The sequence below is a fragment of the Hemitrygon akajei genome, chromosome 11 (assembly GCF_048418815.1).
Source record: "Hemitrygon akajei chromosome 11, sHemAka1.3, whole genome shotgun sequence".
NCBI lineage: Eukaryota > Metazoa > Chordata > Chondrichthyes > Myliobatiformes > Dasyatidae > Hemitrygon > Hemitrygon akajei.
In genome coordinates this window covers 48,907,062-48,927,936 of record NC_133134.1, presented here as the reverse complement: position 1 = coordinate 48,927,936, position 20,875 = coordinate 48,907,062, and the positions used below count along the sequence as shown (strand labels likewise).

At 40.0% G+C, this 20,875-nt stretch overlaps 1 protein-coding gene across 4 annotated transcripts in view; it reads left to right on the top strand.

Annotated features, from left to right (window-relative positions):
• The window catches only part of rhbdf1a (rhomboid 5 homolog 1a (Drosophila)), a 363,587-nt gene that overhangs the window by 52,401 nt on the left and 290,311 nt on the right, over positions 1-20,875 (top strand). The window contains exon 1 of one of the 4 annotated variants that reach the window (XM_073060798.1): positions 19,781-19,871. The exons of the other annotated variants lie outside the window; for them this stretch is intronic. The gene's annotated coding sequence lies outside the window, so the exon portion shown is untranslated. Of the gene's footprint in view, positions 1-19,780; positions 19,872-20,875 lie in introns of those variants that run through there. 4 annotated transcript variants of the gene reach the window in all.

Below are 20,875 nucleotides of genomic sequence, written 5' to 3'. Positions count from 1 at the left end.
AGAAATTCCTGTTGTCCCAATGGTCCAGAGCAGAGTGTAGGGCCAGGGAAATGGCATCTGCTGTTGACCTATTGTGGTAGCAAATTAGAAGAGATCCAGATCATTTGAGTTTGGAGTTGATTTGTACCATGAAACCAACCTGTCAAAGCACTGCATTATGTTTGGTGGCAGTGCTACAGGATGGTCGTCATTAAGGCAGATCACCACTCTCTTGGGTAGATGGGGACTTGAGCTGAAGAGCTCAGTAATTGAATACGTCTGTAAATGGTCTAGTCAGTTGGTCTGTACTGGTACTGTATAGTACAGTAATCAGCCAGGTACCTTGCTTGGATCAGATGCCTTTTGTGAATTTGCCTTCTTGAAGGATGCCCTGACATCGGCCTCAGGAAAGACTAAAATTACAGGGTTATCTGGAGATATGGGTTGAGGGGGGTGGTTGTGGGAATGGGTGTGTCATAGTTTTTCTATCAAATCCTGTACGTTAATGACATTGAACTCATCTGGGAGTGATAAGTCATCGCCACTTAATATTTTAATGTGTGTTTTCTCCTGTAAAGTAGCAGAAAAGTTTCTTCTGACCTGACTTCAAATCCTCCAGTTAAGTGACAACGAGAAATACTTTTGTGGAAAAGCGTTCACACTTGGTGTTATTTTAACATGTGGTTTTTCAGCATTGTCAACGTTGCCTGCTTGCAGTTAAGTGTCTTGTTTAGATCCTAATGACTTAAAATTTCAAATATGTGATCAGTATGGTAGTACGCTGGACTGTAACTGGAAACCTGGTTTAACACTACAAGTTGGGGGGAAAAACTTTCTCCTGTACCTTGAATATTTCTTATAATTACTTCACTTGTGCACATCGCTGTCCTCTAATAGAGTTCTTGCATTGAAATCTAAAACTAGCACTTGCCTCCCTAATCCTGCCTACCTCTCACCGTTTTGAGATGTGCCTTAAACCTCAAGTTTTTGTTCACAAACAAGAAAATCTGCAGATGCTGGAAATCCAAGTGCAACACACAAAATGCTGGAAGAACTCAGCAGTCCAGACAGCATGTATGGAAAATAGTGCAGTCGACGTTTTGGGCCGAGACCGCTCAGCAGCGCTTTTCAATCATCTGCCTCTCCATCTCCCTTCTGTTGATTTGATGTTGCCGGGTTTTCTTTAAACATTTTGTAAGACTTTGGCCAAATACAGTCACAAATTTTCTCGCGTGTGGTTTATATTTGAGTTTGCAGATGACTGTGGTTGTGATGCCACAAAGAAATCTTTAACCACTTCCCTTGTGGCTTTTCATCCTGTTATCAATACACCTTTACTAGCTCTTTTCAGAGTGCCATGGATGGCTTCTTTCTGTGTTTGGTCTTCGGTTTCAACCCCGGCCACTTCTGCCTTGTTCAAGCAAACTAACTCCGAGATTTTTCCTTTCTTTTTTTCATTGACCTAGCAAGTTTAAGACGTTCACATTACTCAACTGTACGTCAGCATGTGCTGAAAATGTTCACACGGACTTGTTATCAGCTGACAACTACTTTGCATTTTCAGGAAATGATGCTCGCAGATAAGCCAGTTGAATTTGGCACCCCCCTCCCCCAGACAGATGGGGTATCCCCAGCATTGTTCTGAACCTTATTTTTCCACTGCTGCCCTTGGGCCTCCCTGCTACCCTTGGCTTTAAATGCCCCCTGCCTGGCACCATTTTGACACTTCAAAACACCACAACACTCTGATTCAGACTGCTATTTTTTTTAGCTTTAGCAGAAGATGCAACAATATAAATAGTAGAAAGACTTAGAAAATGGTGCAGGTGCAATGCACCTCCAAGAACCTGAGGGTGATCAACTTGATTCAATTTAAAAATGAAAGAAAGGAAGGGTCATAGTAAATAAAGAGACCAATATCATCTTTCTCTGCAGCATTAACTATTGACTCAATTGGTTCATATTTTTAAAGTAACAGTTTGAGAGATCTTTGGGGAGTTTTGTGGATACTTAGTACTATGAACAACATGGCTTTAAAAAGTTGCGAACTTTCCCCAGTGGTGTTAACAAAGAGTCTTTTCCCAAATAGTTGTGCAGTGATCATGTTCCATTTCTGTGCTGCTACTGGGTGTGGACCAAGTTTCACAAGTGTAGGCGGAGCCTTCGACATTAGTCTGAGTTCTCACCTTTTTTTTCAATTGTATGAGAGTTCTTTAAAGTGCTGCCCTAACAGCTTTATGGCTGTTCACCTCCTATTTCCTTCTTTCTAGCTGCCTCTATCAGCCTAAGCTGAACAAAGGGCTGGCAAGCTATGACTCCTGGGCCGATGGCAATCAGTTGTCACACCCGCATGAGCAACAGCTGGAAGGTGATGGTGAAACCAGATCCTACTCACTCAGTTGAGACGCAACTCCAAATTGACCATTGATCGAGTAGTTCATTTGTGAGGCAGTTTGAAGCTGGCGTGCTTGGTGAGAGGGAGTAAAGCCCAGGCAAAATGAATTGATTATGTCGAAGATTTGACAATTCAACAAAGATATTCTGAAGAGTTGGAGCTTCTAGAGAATTTACCCTTTGTCCTGCCAGGAGTTCAAAAAATATTTATCTCCCATTTTGTTGCTTTCACTTCATTCCTCTAAGCTTTCCTCTAATTGTGGGTGGTTGAGTTAACTTCTGTCTTTTGTGCTAGAGAGCAATGGTTGTGATCAATGAAAATTCTTATTTTCACTAGTTGACTCCAGATGTCATATTGTCCAATTGGCGTGGGTTTGTGTGTGACATTTGTCACTTGGTATTTTCAAGCCATTCATCAACAATTACTTGGCGTCTAACCAGTTCTTGCCTGATATCAGCTACACAATTCTGGCATGGTTATTGGTTCGAGGCCAGTAGTTCTTTTTGCTCTCTAAAATGTGGTTACTGAGGATAGTTGTACTGCAGACTGAGTCATGTAGATTGGAATAAAACAAAAATTAAATTAGATAGAGCCCTTCCTTTTCAATTCTCAAGCCTGCTTGGTCTTTGGGAAGATCATCCATAGATGCCCTTTGGTTTGCTTTCCCTGAGGATTTGCCTAATGCAGATGTCCTGAATGAAACTGAAGCCCATTGTATTTTATTAGTCTATTCTGAATGCATAATGGCATAGGGTTGCTGTTTATTCTTGGAAAGTAAAATGATACTAAATTACAGAACGTAAGCAATCCCTAGACACTGTTCTCTAATTTTTGATTACAATAAATGCATATGAAAACTGGCCAACGCGTTGAGAGGCCTTCATCAACCAGCTGTTTTCCGAAGTCCTGCATACAATAATTTGGTGTCATTTGGCAGGTTTCCTTTTTAGTAAGGTGGTACACAGCACAATTTATATTCTTTGCGCTTTAGAAATGTGTTTCTTCTGTCTGCATTTTTTAATAGACTTCCTGAATAAGTTTTTGTCACTATGCTGATTGCAAGTATGATAACAGAGTAGCTTTTGAGTTGGTGTTAGTGATGAATGTTCTTGTACTGCAGTGGGGTAGTGTGGATTGGAGTGGTTGCCACCAAAGCCTTAGTTTCTGCGTCCATCGCATAAACATGATTTTCTGGTAACAGTATGGAAAGCAACAATAACTCTCCCCAGATAACTTTTGCCAGTAAACTAATTTCATTTGGTAATTGTTTTGTTAATATCTAGTCAGTTCTGACCGCCATCAGTGTTTTTTTAAAAATGTTTTTTTATACATCTGTGGCATTTTAGTGGAATGCCACATTGTCATATGACAGAGATGCATGTATTGATTGTCTTCAATACAGGTTGAGCACTCCTTATGCGAAATGCCGGGAGTGTTTTAAATTTCAGATTTTATTTCATATCTTGGAATGTTTGCATCTATGTAATGAGATGCCTTGAGGATATGACCCAAGACAAGACCCAAAATCTGCTTACGTTACATATACAGCTTCTGTGAAGCTCACAGTGAACAGCCTGCAGTTGGAGCACATTCTGATGAGATAGAGCTAGGTCCTCCATAGATTGTGGAAGCTGAATGACTAGCCCCCACCGCGTCTTGTTACCAGGTTCCAGCACTGTGATTGGCCTCATATCTGTGATGGATTTCAAACAGCCTTCTTTTCCACAGCAACTACAATGGGCAGAGAGAGGAGTAGTTTTATATAATTAAAATTTTGTGCATGAATGAATAATTTGTACATTGAACCACCAGAAAGGTAGGCTATCACTACCTCATCTGCCCAGGTGGGCTGTCAATGGCTGTTTGGCATCAGCATCATTCCCAAGTCTGAATTTATGTGCTGCTGGTAAGCTGTCTTTGTGTTACACTTGTTCGTCATGCATATGTACTTTTGCAGCTGTTCAGTGTTAGATTTTCATCTCCAACAATCTTGGCAAACTCATCAATGAATTTCTCTGCTGCTTCATGATCAGCAGAAGCTTTATCACCACAAATCTTTAAAGATTTAATGCTGTGCCTGATATTTCTGCAATTAGCCTGCTGAATATTCACAATTGCCTTCAATTTTCAGTTTGTCGTGATAGATCTTTGCTTGTTTCACTGTTAAGCAGCATATGTTCACTCTGACCCTGATGAATCCACTCCTTCAATGCACAATTGAGATCTTTTTTGCTTTATGCAGTGTTTTGCTATTTTTCATTATCATCTGTTCATTACATATGTGAGGTCACTTGGAAATGTCTGTGGTGCATAGAGATCTGTGCCTCACCTGGGTATCGTGCCAGCGCCTTGTGGAATTTTCCATTTGTGACATGTCAAAAAAGTTGGGTTCCGGAAGTTTTTGGATTTTGGAATTTCGGATAAGGGATGCTCAACCTGTAATTTAATCAATAATTCAGACGTTTGTTCCTCTTAATTATATTAAAGTGAGACAGTGCTTTAACAGGTCCTTCTAGCTTAATGAACCCACACCGCTCACTCAGTTGCAACCATGTGACCAATTCATCTACTGTCCTATATGCCTTTGGAATGTGGGAGGAAACCAGAGCTTCTGGAGGAAATCCATACATTTACGGGGAGAATGTCCAAACTCTTTGAACCCAAGTTGGGGGCAGTGTAATAGTGTTACTTTGATCGCTATACTTCTGCACCACCCCATTATTTCTTCCATTTTGGACTCTGAGGTGGCTAATGAGGTCAATATAGGAACTTGTTCTGATGAATGGGCTCAGTTCTTAATACTGCCCTTAATGCTCCTCCTTTGAATGGTTATGAGAATGGTAGGGAGATTGCATTTCAAAGAAACTGAGCACATCCTTTAATTTTATTTCTCTCTTCCCTCTTGGTGATATCCTCCAACCTGAGTTTGGAATAGAAACTCTGTTTTGGGAATCCAGTATCCAGTAAAACACATCTCGTTCACAACCTGCTGAGACCCTGGTTGCATTCAGTATTATGGATGTTGGTCTGTGAGAGAGCACTTTTGTTTTACCAAACTTTGCAGTAAATTTGGATTGTTTTGTAAAGACCTTGGCATTTTTCCAGTGCTTTCTAGTGTTTGAAGGTAGTACAAGGTTTGGAGTTAGAAAGAAGGCCAGGAAAATTAGGTAGATGATGAATTCTGAGCCCTACCTTCTCATTCAATCAAAAATTGTGAATTTCTTCATCAGTATCAAACTTTGCCTAAAGGCGGCACATCAGATTATGAGATGTGTCCATTTTCCAGTGTCTTGACATGAAACTTTGTCATGTTGTGGAGAAAGTGGGCTGGTAGAGGGTTTTGGTTTTGTGGATGTTGAGAACAAACCCCAACCCTTTGAACTTCTGGGAAAATTTGCAGTCTCAAGCTTGGTCTCCAGTAGGGTGCAATTGCAAGTATTGTCTGTGGATTGAGGTGTGGTTGACCTCTATTCTGCAGTGCAGTTGCCGCAGGTCAAAGAATTTCCCATTAGTTCTGAAGATTAGCTCCACTTTTGTAAGAGGTTTGGAGGCAAGGTCCGGTATTGCAGTGAGAAAGATTAAGTGAAGTATTGAGGACATTATACAGTTTAGCGTGATAGCAGTCTTCATTTATATTGGTTGATATTCTGACTTGCATTGAGATGAAAATAAAATTTTATCAGCAAACACTTTGAGGGGTTTTCTTGTCTCTCTCAACTCATGTCAAATGATGAATGTGAGATTAAAGGAACCACTATGTGCTGAATGGTCTGTGCTGCTCCCTATATGTAAATTTGTCAAGAGGTGAAGATCATTTTGATTGTCCTACATAGATTTCTGGCTCCTGAGGAGGTGATTGAGACCAACAACTAATTGAGTTTATCGCTCTTCTACAGGTCTGATATTTGCACACATCTTGCTCAAACATTGAACTGATTCCAAAACCTATAAGACTCACTTTCAAGGACACTTAAGAATTATGTTCTCTATTTATTATTGTTCTTTTCATTTTTTTTGTTTGTATTTGCACAATTTGTTATCTTTTGCATATTTGCTTGCTTGTCTTTGTCCAAAAGTTCAAAGTAAGTCTTTAGCCAGAGAGTGGTGAATCAGTGAAATTTGTTGCCACATGGAGGCAAGTCATTGGGTATATGTAAAGCAGAATTTGATAGGCTCTTGGTCATGGTATGAAGGGGTATGGGGAAGAAGGCAGGAAATTGAGGCTGAGAGGGAAATGGATCAGCCATGATACAATGGTGGAACAGACAGAATAGGCCAAATGGCCTAATTCTGCTTCTATATCTTGTGGTGTTATGGTGTAATGTTGATATCAACGTACATGTATGTCACTAAAAACAACCCTGAGATTTATTTTCTTGTGAGCATACTCAAATCTACAGAATAATAACCATAACTGAATCAATGAAAGACTGTCCAACTTCGGTGATCAACCAGCGTGCAGAGAAAACTAAATACAACAATAAATAATAAATACTGAGAACATGAGATGAGTCCTTGAAAGTGAGTTCATTGGTTGTGGGAACATTTCAATGATAGGGTAAGTGAAATTCTATTGTAACATTCTCGCTCAGGTGTAACGGAACCCGAGTCAAACGTCGAGTTAAACCGTTGCCAATGAAGACAGAATCACAGTAAGATTAACCATTTACTGTTCACTCTTCACATTAACGTATGGTGAAAACTGTTGATAAAACAATACAAGATTGGTACAATATTTGTTTCCTTCTAGATATCACATTTACATCGTGAATACTTGCAAAGGTAAAACTACAATAACTACATTACATTAAAGTGCAGCATACAGTCAGAATCTACCTACTCCATTGACTGCTTTAATACACTTCAACACAAACTATCCAGACTCTTTAACTAATGAAAACATAAACCTTATCGACCGTCGTTACTTTTAACAGAATCAGCGTTAACATTTTAATTCAACATATCGATTATCTCATGACTTACACCGTTGCTTTCACTGTGTTTCTGGTGCGTAGAAAGAAAACTCTGCTTGCGCTGAACTGGCACATGTCAGGCCCCCACCCTTGCGTTTATCCCAAACCGGTATTTTCCCACAAGACGCAGCGAAACCGGATGTGACGTCCTCGCCGCGATATATTACAGACAACGAATTTTACTTAAACAATCCTAACTTTAACTGAAAAATGCTAACACACGAATTACTAAGCGAAAATATTATAAACTAAATAACTGCCATAAAAGCAGCACAATTGTGTTTCTGTGTATTTACTGTGAATGCCGGCAATAAAATGAATCCCAGGGTAGTGTATTGTGACATATGTACTTTGAAAGTAAATCTACTTCAAACTTGGCACTTTTGATTTTGAAGCAGTTGATCTGCTTATGAATTTAAAAGGAACCTTGTTTATTAACATTAAAATGCAAAGCAAAATGTGTTAGAATGGATAAATCACAAACAGTCCAGTCCATGTCCTTTTGGGTGTGTGTATCCATGCAAAACCATTTAAACTGCTTACATTCATCGACCTGCACAGGACCATAGCCCTCCATACCCCAACCATCCAAGTAACTATCCAAACTTCTCTTAAACGTTGAAATCAGCTTGCATGCACCACTTGTACTGGCAACTCATTCCACACTCTCATGACCCGCTGAGTGAAAAAGCTTCCCCTCGTGTTCCCCTTAAACTTTTCACCCTTAACCCATAACCTCCATTTGTAGTTCCACCCAGCTTCTGGAAAAAACCCTGCTTGCATATCTATACCACTCATAATTTTGTATAGCTCTCTAAAATCTCCACTTAATCTTCTATGTTCCAGGGAATAAAGTCCTAACTTATTCAGTCTTATAACTCAGGTCCTGTAGTCCTGGCAACATCCTTGTGGAATATAATTGTCAAAGAATTGAATACCCTAGTACAGAGATTATTAATTTGCTAACACAGGTAGGATTTGGAATAACTTTATTCCATCCAAGTTGCCTTTGCTTTTTCACTAGATTTCCAAGTTAATAATAATTTCAGCTGAAATATCAAGTGCACAAGGGAACTGTTCAACTGCTTCAATGAGCCTTTAGTGAAATGTTTGTGCTGTTGTGAGCAATATCTGAATCTTTACACAGGCAAGTAATTTTTGAATCTTGTCTTTTGTTTATGGTTTGTCTTTCTAGATGGAGAAACCCAAAGTTATTTTGGATTGTACTGGGAAAGTGACCTGACATGACTCCTATATTCCCCCGACTTTTCCACAGGGAAAACAAGATACTGTTTTGGTTCAGGGGCCTTCTTTGGAAGCACATTGCCGACAACCAGTTGTTAACTTTCTATATTTAAGATGACTTTTTGCAAGAGATATTTTACCAGAATCTATTTAACATTCTGGTAAGAGACAAACCACATTTATGGGATTGCTTGGAAAGGTTTTTCTAAACTCAATGCAATAATTTCAATTGAAAGGCACATATTAAATTGGTTAGGGCATTGCATGGGAGAAACAATTTCCATGCCTGCCAAGATTTAGTCAACACAAATGTTCACCCACATAAATGTTTATATAAGTTTGTTTGAACAGGAAAATATTTAAATCAAAGTGAGAGGTGATATAGTTAGTTATTGCCCATTATGCCACTGGCATTTAGGGCAGTAATGGAGATAATTCATTTTTATCTGTCCTTGGCTATCTCCCCTATTTTGCCCAGGGAATGGTTCAGGGTCCTCATTTTGCCTCCAAGGTAAAATGTCTTTGGTGTCCTGTGTTTCCTCCACCCTTCAGAGATTTAGTGGAGTGCTGGCTTGTTGATGGATTTGGCCTCTTGTCTCATCATGTGCCTAATCCATCTCCAATGTTTCCTCATGATAATTGTGGCCACGTCCTCTTGATGACACTGAAGGAGAAGGGTGTGGTTGGAGAACTCTCTTGGGCAGAATGTACAGAGGATATTATGGAAGCTCAGGGTGTGGAATGACAGATTGGCAATGTTGTTCAGTCATGTTCCAGCATTATGATCTGTACAGGAGTGTAAACACAGAGAGGTTCTATAGACTTGCATTTACTTTGACTGGAGCTTTTCACTCATCCTAATCCAGAGGATGTGTTCCCTTTTTCTCTCAGCTTCACCCCACTCCCTCCGGTCTCCTATCATTTCGCATTCCCCCCCCCCCCCAACTTTCAAATCTCTTACTATCTTTCCTTTCAGTTAGTCCTGACAAAGGGTCTCGGCCCAAAACGTTGACAGTGCTTCTCCCTATAGTTGCTGCCTGGCCTGCTGCATTCCACCAGCATTTTGTGTGTGTTGTTCCTTTTTCTGCTAGTTCCTAAGAAGAACAATGCTTGAAGTTCTATGATAAATGGCTACATGGTTTTCATTTGGTTTGCAATTGTCTTTGATGCAAGATAATTTTACACTTCATGTTTTCCATTCAGATGTGGTTAACTGTAAGCTTCCCAAAACTATTCTACTCTTCTGGCTGTGCCCCTTAGCTTAGCTTTTTTGTTACAGTTCATTACCCTAACTGGCCCAGCCACAGATTGCCAGAGTAGCTTGCTATCAACTAGTGTTGCATGGATATGATGGTTGTGTTGTGACTGTGATCTTGGTCACTGAAGAGACACTGAAGCTGGTGATGTGAAAGTCTTTATTCATCCCAGTAAGCAGGCAGGCATTTTCTGGTTTCCTCTCGCTAGAGTCTCCCAAACTCAAAGTAGATCAGATTTCTATGATCATAGAAATGATCAGATTTCTATTAATAGAATATATTTTTATTAAATCAGTGGTAACAGTTTCAGAGTTCAAAGTACATTTATTATCAAAGTATGTATATAAATGTACAACCTTGAGATTTATCTCTTTACAGGCAGGCATAGAATAAATGAACTATTTTTTAAAAGACAATCAAAACCCAATGTGCAGAGAGGGAGAAAAGAATCAATGAAAAGTCAGAAGTTCCTATGGCATCACTTACTTCAATAGTTTGAATCTGATAATGCTTCAGATAGATCTACAATGCTCAAACACCTTTGCTCAAATAAACTAATTCACAAGGATGGTCTAAAAGCTTCTGAGGGCAGGGATCCCAGACACGTTATTATTGCTCTGAGAGCCAGCTCTGAGTACACAAACATCCTAACACCAGAGAAAAATGCATGTGACCTTGTTTCATGTTCTAAGTGACAATACCAGTCTGTTTTGCCAGTTTCCTTGAATTAAGTCGTAATGGTGCAAAATAAGGTAGCCCGTGTTGTTGGGTTTGATGCAGGCTATTTAACTTAACATATTTGGCTGATGCTTGTAACTTCACTTTGCAAATCCTATCTGTTGAACAGCCATGTCTCTGCTGTGGGCAAGCAGCAGCCTGTAGATAATGTTGTTCATTTTTTACTTCAAATTGATTACTACTTGCATTTTATATTAATCTGGTTTGAATTAATTATCTGCCATGCTCACAATTCCATAACTCCTGGATCTTTAATGGTGGTAAATAGTTTTAATACTTGTACATAGCCTTGCAAACTTGTGTGGGAAACCATTTAACTGTGCATCAATTAATGCTGTTCATGGAGTCAGCTATATTGAATTGAAGTAGCTATTTTATGGATGTTCTGATGTTACATGAGATTAGAGCAGCTGTCTGCATTGTACCAGTTGGGCCCAGGTCAGTACCTGTATTACAACTGCCAGCAAAAATAACAGCCCAGTTTTTATAGAGCTTTTAACATTGGCAAAATGTCCCAAGAAGCTTCAGTGTTATTGATCAGTATATGGCTCATTTTCAACATGAGCTATTAGATCAAAAGCTCATTCAAGTAGATTTTACAGAGGGAGTTGAAGAGAGATCAAAAATGCATTACCGTAGATTTCGCACTACAGAGCGCACCTGATTAAAAGCCGCTGGCTCTAATTTTAGAAAGAAAATCAATTTTGTACTTGTACAGGCCGCACCGGATTTTAGGCCGCAGGTGTTCCACGTTGTAATATGAGATATTTACACAGAAAGATATTACACGTGAGGATTTTTTAACTTTTAATTAAATCCATATGGTAACAAATACATATTGCAAATGCTTTTTTTCGAACCGTGCCTGTAATACGGCTACTTTTAAATATACATACGTATCGGTAACACACAAATTACGTTGCATATACATTCCAATATCTCCTAGCGACTGGTAAAAATATATATACTGCAGCCTACCAGGAAAAGTTATTGATCGCCTTTAACTTAAAAGCAGCGTTTTGGCTCCGCCGCTACCCCCCACCTTCCCGTTTATCGCAAACCGGTATTTCCCACAAGACGCGGCGAAACCGGATGTGACGTCTAGCATTCCGGGCTGTAGTACAGAAAACAAACTAACAAATGAATTACTAAGCGAAAATATTATAAACTAAATAACTGCCATAAAGGCAGCACAATGCTTTTCTTCGAGTGTTTTCCATGTTGATGAGGGTGAGTACAAATGACTGATTTACAATAATTTAATTGTGAAAGTGCGCTTGATTTATCGTACAATTTCATTGGACCTCTGTAAACTACTCATCAATTTTATTGGTCTACTGTTACGAGGCAAAATGTTTTTGGCGGCATGAAAAAAAATCATGCATTAGCCGCACCGTAGTAAAGGCCGCAGTGTTCAAAGCTGATCAAAATGTGGGAAAAAAGTAGCGGCTTAAAATCCGGAATCTACGGTACTTCAATATTTCTAGCATTTCAGGCTCAGTTAGTGGTGCCCATTGTCACTTGGAGATGACCAATCAGAAGATCAATGCCCCAGTTAGTTTCTTCTGTGTTCAAAAGTTCAAGTAAATTGTATTATGAAAGCAGATATACTGTATGTCACCACATACAGTACCGTGAGATTCATTTTCTTGTGGGCATACTCAATAAATCTATAGAATTTTAACTATAAACAGACTCAATGTAAGACTGCCTATTAGGGTGTTCAGCCAGAGTGCAGAAGACAACAATCTGTGCAAATGCAAATATAAATAAATAAACAATAAGTATTGAACATGAAATGAAGAGTCCTTGAAAACGAGCCCATTGGTTGTGGGAGCATTTCAATGATGGGGCAAGTGAAAGTTCTCCTATTTGGTTCAAGAGCCTGATGGTTGAGGGATGGTAACTGCCCCTGAACCTGGTGGTGCGAGTCCTGGGGCTCTTGTACCTCTTTCCTGATGGCACCAGAGAGAAGAGAGCTTGTTCTGGGTGGCACAGATCCCTGTGATGGATGCTGCTTTCCTATGACAGCGTTCCGTGTAGATGGGCTCAATGGTTGGAGGGACTTTCCCCATATTGCACTTGGTGATGCACTGCCAGTCATTTCCTCCTTGTCGAAAATCTTGCAATGCTATTTTGAAGATGAGTAGGAATGTTGCCTCTAATATCAATATTTATCCTCTAAGCAAAATCAGAAGTGCTATCTTGTTTTTTGTATTTCTGATTGTGATGCATCAACCAATTTAATTAAATACATTTCATGAATTTGCTGAAACTACACTTCAAAAGCATTTCATCACAGGTCACTGCCAAGTATTTTAATTGCACATCAACTTAAGTTGTTTCTCCCTGCAGGGGACTAAAATAAATGAGTTACAAACCTCCGGCTTCTGGAAATCGCTGGAATTTGGAATGATGGCATGAGTACAATACTGAGAACTAGAAAATGCCTGACTTAATGAATACTTACAGCATTTGCAGACAGTGGGGAAAACTAGCATTCGAAAATAATGTTTACACTGAAACATTTCTCTTTACTGTTGATGTCTTGCATACAGAACAATCCCAACAATTATTTTCATTTTTCATTTGCAGAGAATTTTATTTTGTTACAATATTTAAAGATGACCACTGGGTAGTGAAAGCTGGCTGGTGGTGTAGTTGGATCCGTATCAGACTTGGAGACGAGAGGTCCTGGGTTCCAATTTGAGCTGGCTACTTGCATGCTTTCCATCCGTGCTGAGTTGAGCGTCAAGCTAACAACTCGGCCTCGTGGAGAAAAAACAGACAAGTATGCTAAAGAAATAGCAGGGTTGCAGCCCGATGCGCCACAAGGCACAGAAAAGAACAACAACTGAGTATTGAAGTAATAAATATCTTTTTAAGGTGACGTTAAAACAACAAGATGTCTAGTTTGTTTTGTCTCTTTTATTCAGCAAAAGAAAAAATATTTTCAAATTTTAAGAGAACCATTTGTTTCCCAGGCAGTGGGAAGTCTGCTGTTAATCCAGTGCAGTTTGCCATGTGCTTTTGTTTGCCCCAGTCAACTGCATTTACTACTTGTCCTCTGTGCTCAAAATTAATACTGAGTATTAATGGAACTGATAAAGTATTCAAATAATTGTGCCTGAAGTAGCGGGGGTAATAATTACCCTTTTAAGGCAAGTGTTTAGCTTCTGTAGCTTAATTTAGGACTTTACTTAAAGTACTGGTTTTGTTGTTTCTTTGGGCAATACTGACTAAAGTTATCCAATAGTTATCTCAAATGGTAATGGAAAAGAAAGCACGTTGATAACTGGTTCCCATTTGGCCTTGGCGATCGATCAGCACAGGGCACGGGCCACAGTGCAGAATGCTTCTGTTCTGCATTATGATGTTGTATAATATGTTGTTCCTAACAGAAGGGTGCCTGATTTCATTTTTTTTAAAAAGTATTTGTAAAGTAACAAATTAAGTAATCCAAGTGCCATTTTGTGTTTAGATTGCAGACTGTTTCCCTGATTTGGTCCCAACAGTATCACTTCGTGGGCAACAATCAGATACATTTTCCATATTTGTCCAATATTTTCCACATCTGTTACAGATGGTCATTATGTGCTGGGGAAGCAACTGGAAAGATCTGTGTTGTGGGAGTAAACTGTGATTGATTATTTTCGAGCTTTCTAATTGGAGATGAGTGAAGTCATGTGGTAAAAAGCTTGGAACAAAAGCAAATATTGTGGTGGCTAACCAAGAGCATGTGAATGTTGAAAGGGAGCGAAAGTAAAACCTGGACTTACAAATGTGGCATCATTTGCACAATGTCTTTTAGGGATCTTGGCAAAATAGATGTGTTTCTTGTTGTGAGATGATCTAGAATCAGGAACCTGTTCAACAATAAGGGGTTAGTAAGGTGAATGAGATTGCTTCCTGTATCAAGAGTCTCTGGAATTTTCACTTCCTCAAAGGTTAAAGGAAGCAGCTCTTGAATGGCTTTGAAGTAGAGACGGGTGATTCTTGACCAAACCAAGCCAAAAGGTGACACACTAATTTACAAGAGATACACATGAATGTGTTTAGTCTTCTACGGGTGACAGGAGAAGTGGTTTGCAAGTGGTTGGTAAGAATCATGAACACCAGCAGTGGGCTGAATAGTCTGTCATGCGAGAAGCTTTATTGATGCTCGACGCATCCTCCACCTATCACTGAAACTTTGTCACAACCCAAAATGTCATTTATTTTCATAGATACTGCCTGACCTGCTGAGTTCCTCCAGCAATTGTCTGTTGCTTATTGCAATTTTAAAAGAATCATTGCTCATAAATAAGTTGAGATTGTTATGTTTGTGGTTCTGATCCTAAATTTCACTTTTAGTGTTTGCTGAAATCCAAGGGGATATAGTCTCTGGCCTTTTAATTATAACAAAAGCTGCACATAGTAAAGCTGAACCAAGAGAAGGGGCCCTCTGAGGATTAGGTATGTGTATCAATGCTGCTAATGGCAATACCTATTCAACAGGGTAGTTCAATACCTAATCAAGTGGGGCCCTATAGAACCGCAAAGTGGGCAAACAACGTGGTCCCCATTAGGTATTGGCACTTCGCAGTATTCACAAACAAGTTCTCTTAATACTAGCAACACATGAAAAATGCTGGAGGAATTCAGCAGGCCAGGCAGCATCTATGGAAAGGAGTACAGTTGATGCTTCAGGCCGCGATCCTTCAGCAGGACTAGAGAAAAACAGATGAGGAGTAGAGGTAAAAAGGTGAGGGGGAGGGAGAAACACAAGGCTATAGGTGAAGTTGGGAGGACAGGGTGAAGTTAAGAGCTGAGGTAGGTTAGAGACAGAGATAAAGAGCTGGACAAGGGAAAACCTAATAAAAGGACAGAAGGTAATGGAAAAAGAAAAGATGGAGCAATACCAGAGAGAGGCAATGAGAGGGCAAGGAGATCTGGTGAGAGGGGGAAATGGGAATGTGTAATAATGGGGGGGGGGGCATTACTGGTCGCTCAATATCTATGTTCATGCCATCAGATTGGAGGCTACCCAGACAGAATAAAAGGTGTTGGTCCTCCAACCTGAGTGTGGCCTCATTGCGACAGTAGAGGAGGCCATGGATGGACATGTCGGAATAGGAATGGGAAGAGGAATTAAAGTGGGTGGCCAGTGGGAGATCCTGTTTTTCTGCTGGTCCAAGCATGGGTGCTAGGTGACGCAGTCTCCCAATACCCATCGGATCTCACCGGTGTACAAAAGGCCACACAGCCGGGAACACCAGCAGACAGTCAGGTGAAGTGTTGCTTCAACTGGAAGGGCTGTTTGGGGCCCTGAATGGTAGTGAGTGAGGAGGTGTAGGGGCAGTTGTGGTCCTTGTTCATGGAACAAGTTTAGTGTGTATATAAAGGGGGAGATGGAAAATGCTTTAAGATTCTGTGAGAATTTTTATTGTCTTCGATAGTGTTTTGTAGGTTATGTAAAGGTCAATGCATAAACATGCCTAAACTGCTATATCTGAGGGTGACCTGTACTTATCAATAATTACTTTGCCTTTGTATTTTTAGCAACATTTATTGTGTCTTCAGCAGTAAGGATGGTACAAAGTCTTTGTTTAATGCCTCAACTACTATTTAATTCTGTACCTCTAGTTTCTCTCAGGAAGAGTGGCCCGAGTGTGGTTGTGCTTTTCCCTATTGTTACCCAGCCTCTGGAATAAAGGCAGCACTTGGCACCTCCCCTGGCCAAGGATTGTGGCACTGTGACAAAGGGCAGAGTTCTCTTTGTTGCTGTAGCCTTGGCTCCTTCCCTATTCCTGTTATATTTATTGTATCCTGTGCATGGAAGCTTCAAAAAGAGAATTGCTTCATGTCCCAAATATTTCTGTGCCTCTACTTATTTTTGTTACTCCTTTCCTTTTTAATCTACAGAAGTTCCACCCTCACCCACCCAAAATCTATTGATTTGCTCTTCTCTGTAGAAGATTTTCTGATATCCACGGTTATCGCACTCTTTGCTACATTCAGTAGCATTTTGTATGCATCATCCTTCAGCGTAATGCGACCATTAACCTCTTGTAGTAGGCCGTGGCTGGATCATTTTTCCTTCATGGAGTTTATATTTCTGAATGGCAGCTTGCACTGCCTGCAACATTGAGACAGACTGCAACTTAATGCCTTGGCAGCTTAATTGAGCTCTTGGAAGTTTGGAGCTTTTTTTTTGCCCACCAAAAGCCGAGTGAAAAGGGTGGGGTGCTGGGGGGGGTGGGGGGGTGGGGGGGAGGTTGTTTGAGGTTAGTCCACTGGCTGCTTGACCTGACCGTTTCTAACTCAATTTGGTTATCCTTTCTCAGGGGAGCCTGACTGCAACATTCACTTCAGAGTTTTACTGCAAAGCTCACCTGTAGTTTCTTTTTCCTTTTTAGACAGGTAAAACCAGGTCATTTTAAACAATGTTGTCCAGTCATATCTCTGTGGGAATTAGCCTTTAGGATTGGCTGGAACACTCAAGCTACCTTAATCATTCCAGTACTAAACTTGAAATTAGCCTGTTTTTGGGCAGAGAAATTATACATATTTCTTTCAAATTGTTCTGTATTTCTTAAATTGACTGTGACCAGATAGGAACTAGTGATTATGATTTTGTTCTTGATATATTCAAGGTGCTGTCATGTTAGTACTTACGGAGGTTCAGTTCAGTGAAAGGTGTGTGTCTGGTGTTTTTTTTCCCCTTGATCCCTGATCCACCTGGCATGATCAGTGCTCATTTGGTGGTGCTACTGAATTATTCATTTTTGAGGCTGTTATTTCTATTTCAAGGTAGCAAGGGAGATGTTTTTTTTAAAGAATGTGCCAATATATTGTTGCATTAACGTCAGCATTATTGGTGATGTTAATGCTGGCCATAAAATATTTCAATATTTTTTTCCTGTCCATCAAAACCATAAACAGTTCATTTATATTAAATTCAAGGCCAAAGTGCTCTGCCTGGGAATGGAAAATATTGGACTGTGTAATTGCTTTGTGCAATTGAACTAATGTTGTTCGCATTTGATTTTGGCTACTTTTATCATTTTAGAGAATGCAGGTATTGCAAGTTGTGATCCTGCTATAATACGAAATTTTTTGGAGGCTTAAACTCTGGCATCATTGCGAGTTGAAAGAAGGACTTGGCTGCAGGTCTGTGAAGCGGAGTACAAAGGGTTGTTTGGTGTAATGTGTTTTGTTTCTCAGTTTATCTCTGGAGATTCTCAAGTCATCTAATAATAGAACAGCTGAACATAGTTCACTGACAGGATTGGAATGGTGTTTGTGGAGCTTACTGTAGAATCCAGTTTTAGACTTTGCTACAGACTTAGATTTCAGTCTCCCATACAGTACCGCACATCATTTTGACTGATTGCCTTTCATCATTCCTCGTGACAGTTATTTGGGTAACTGTTGTTGTTTCCCTTCTGCATTTTGCTTGAATCATACGCTCTACTGGCCATGGTTGGATCTTATGGGCTTTGTCCATTTGATATTCTTCAGTAGCTGTTGTGCAGCAGACTCTATTTTCAATGGACTTGGCAGGCTTGTCCTCTTCCTCTCTCCATCCACCCTCTTTGCCAAGATGCAGAATAGCATTGTAGTGAGGTTTGTCAGCCAGCAGCTGCTTAGCTGAGAGCCAGTGTGCCTCATGAGTCACTCTCCCTGAACTGGAGTCCAACATTGAATTGCTACACCCACCAAAAGGTTGCTGACTCTGCATTAACATAATTTGCTGATTATGGCATGTTGGAGTGGTGATGGTTTGTGAAGTTTTTGAAAACTAATTGCCAGGAAAAACTTAGGCTTTTTCAGCAGCTGAATTTTCTACTACTCAAGGACTTTTTTTTCTTGACGATGACCAAATTTGACAAAGGACTAAGAATAAGGTATTTTGTGCATGTGAACCCTTGGGGCACAATGAATCAAAATGAGTGCTCCACTCCATCCAGTTATTGTGGTCTTGAATGCAAGCCTATGTACTGTAGTTAATGACTGTCAGAATTGTGCAGGCATATTCCTTATCAAAGGAGTTGCCTTTTAAAAGCAAACCAAAGATGGTAATGCTTCACACATTCAGTCTGACAAATTCCTGCTATGCTTTCTATAAATGAAGAGTGTAGAATTGCACACGTTAAGATAAATTAAATGTTTCCAGGCCACACAAGAACTAAAATTGGAATGTTGCTGGTGCTTGGAGAAAATGCATTGTTAGAAATTTTAGCACAGAAGGAGGTGGGGCAGTTTGGCTCATAGTGGCTGTGCTTGCTCTTGGAAAGTGCCATTGAAAGCATTCTAGTATCCCGCCTTTTTCCCCAGATACTTGCATATTTTCCCTTTAGAAGCATTTATCCTTCTCTTTTTGGTAATGTCTTTGGGACAAATTACAAGTATTTCTAAAGTTGAATGCAGTGTGAGAATGATGTTTATCAATGGAAAGTTTTTAATGTATATTTTGGCATGTAAAAGTCACAGACTGACTTTTTTTTTAAGAAAGCCTCCTCACCCATTTTAATATCTCTGCTATATATGAATAAAATGCCTATAATGAAGAGGACACTTCGCTCATCTTATGACTTGAATGCCCTCCCACCATTGTGGTGTCACATTTTATACCACAACATCAGCAGATGCGTGACGGTATAATCTGTGTGCATGGCCAGGGAATCAATCATAGAGAAATACAGCACAGAAACAGGCCCTTTGGCCCATTTAGCCCATGTTGAAACCATTTCAACTGCCTACCCCTTTTGATTTGCACTGAGACTTGGACTAGCTTCTTTTCCTGTGTGAGATTATATTTTAGTACTATATATGCCTTGTGCTGTGTATGACATTTGGTTCTGTGTTTTGCATCTTGGCCCTGGAGTAACACCATTTCATTTGACTGTATTCATGTATGGTTGAAAGACAATTAAATTTGAAATTGAAAGATGATCATCAGATTGGGGACAGTACACTGACACCTTCTAATGTCTGTGCCCTGATGAAAGGTCTTGGCCTGAAACGTTGACTGTTTACTTTTTTCCATAGATGCTGCCTGGCCTGCTGCACTCCTCCAGCATTTTGAGTGTGTTGCCTCCTGACATGTGTCAGTTCAGAAGTGATCAGGAGCCCAACTTGCAGGAAATAAATTTTTTTTTGAATTGCAACAGGTTCTGGACCTGAAGTATCAACTGCTTCTCTTTCTCCAGATGCTTCATGACCCAAACATTTCCAATATCTCTTGTTATTGGTAACTTGCAAGATGAATCGGAGCTCTTCCAGGGTGCACTTCCCTTGAAGGTGAGGGACGTATCTGTGCTTTATGTAGCTTCTGCACCACATAATCACTATGCACCAATCTACGATGATGCCAGGAACCTGTTCATCACCAGTGAGGCTTGCAAGACTGGGCATCACCCTTTTCCAGTTTTTGTGAGGAAAATATCCTGATTATACAAGTCCAAGCTGGTGTTTGGGGCACGTTTGTAGTCGAGGGATAACATAAGGGGCTCGCGGAGTACGGACAACCTAACTTTGCAATTTACTTTGTTAAAATTGGACAAATTTAAAAGAAGTTAGTTACATTTAGAAATAAACACCAGGCCAGGACTATTAACGCGAACTCTGAATAGTAAAGGCAGCCTGCAAGGGCAGTGTTTGTGTAGGCATTTTGGAGTTACATCATTGTAACATAATGTCTGCGCTAATGGCTTTTTTAAGGATTGGTTCTCTAGCTTGCTGCCTTTAATTGCACCGACCCCCTGGCTCCAGTGATGTCATTAAGATAATTTGGATATCTGGAAGTTAATTTTTTTTATATAATCACTGCTGTCTGTTCAAAATAGAACTCACGGTCACTGCAGAAAGAGTCGTTCATTTACAATGAGGGCCAACTTAAAGGAAAGTGAAATGCATATCAAAATAGTATTTCAAGAGCTTTATTAAAATGTTTGTGTGATTTTTGATATAAATGGGAATTGACCCTGCAACATTACAAGGGGCTATTACTGGAGGTGCTCCACATGGCGACCATACTTGTAAGCTCAGATGTATCTTGAGGAGCTGGAGAACCCAGATTGGGACATCCCAGCAGCGGATTGGGGCTCACCTTCTCGTGATGCTAATTTATCAGGCTTGTGAATGAGGTACAACAATTGAAAGGAAGGTAGAACTGTGGGTGTAAGCATTAGTGTCCTTCAGTAATCTTAGAAAGACAGATCTTGGGTTCTGGTGTGTCAGTTATTTAACATTGAGATAATGAGTACGTGTCTACATGTCTCCAGAAAAGAATGGATTTGGGGAAA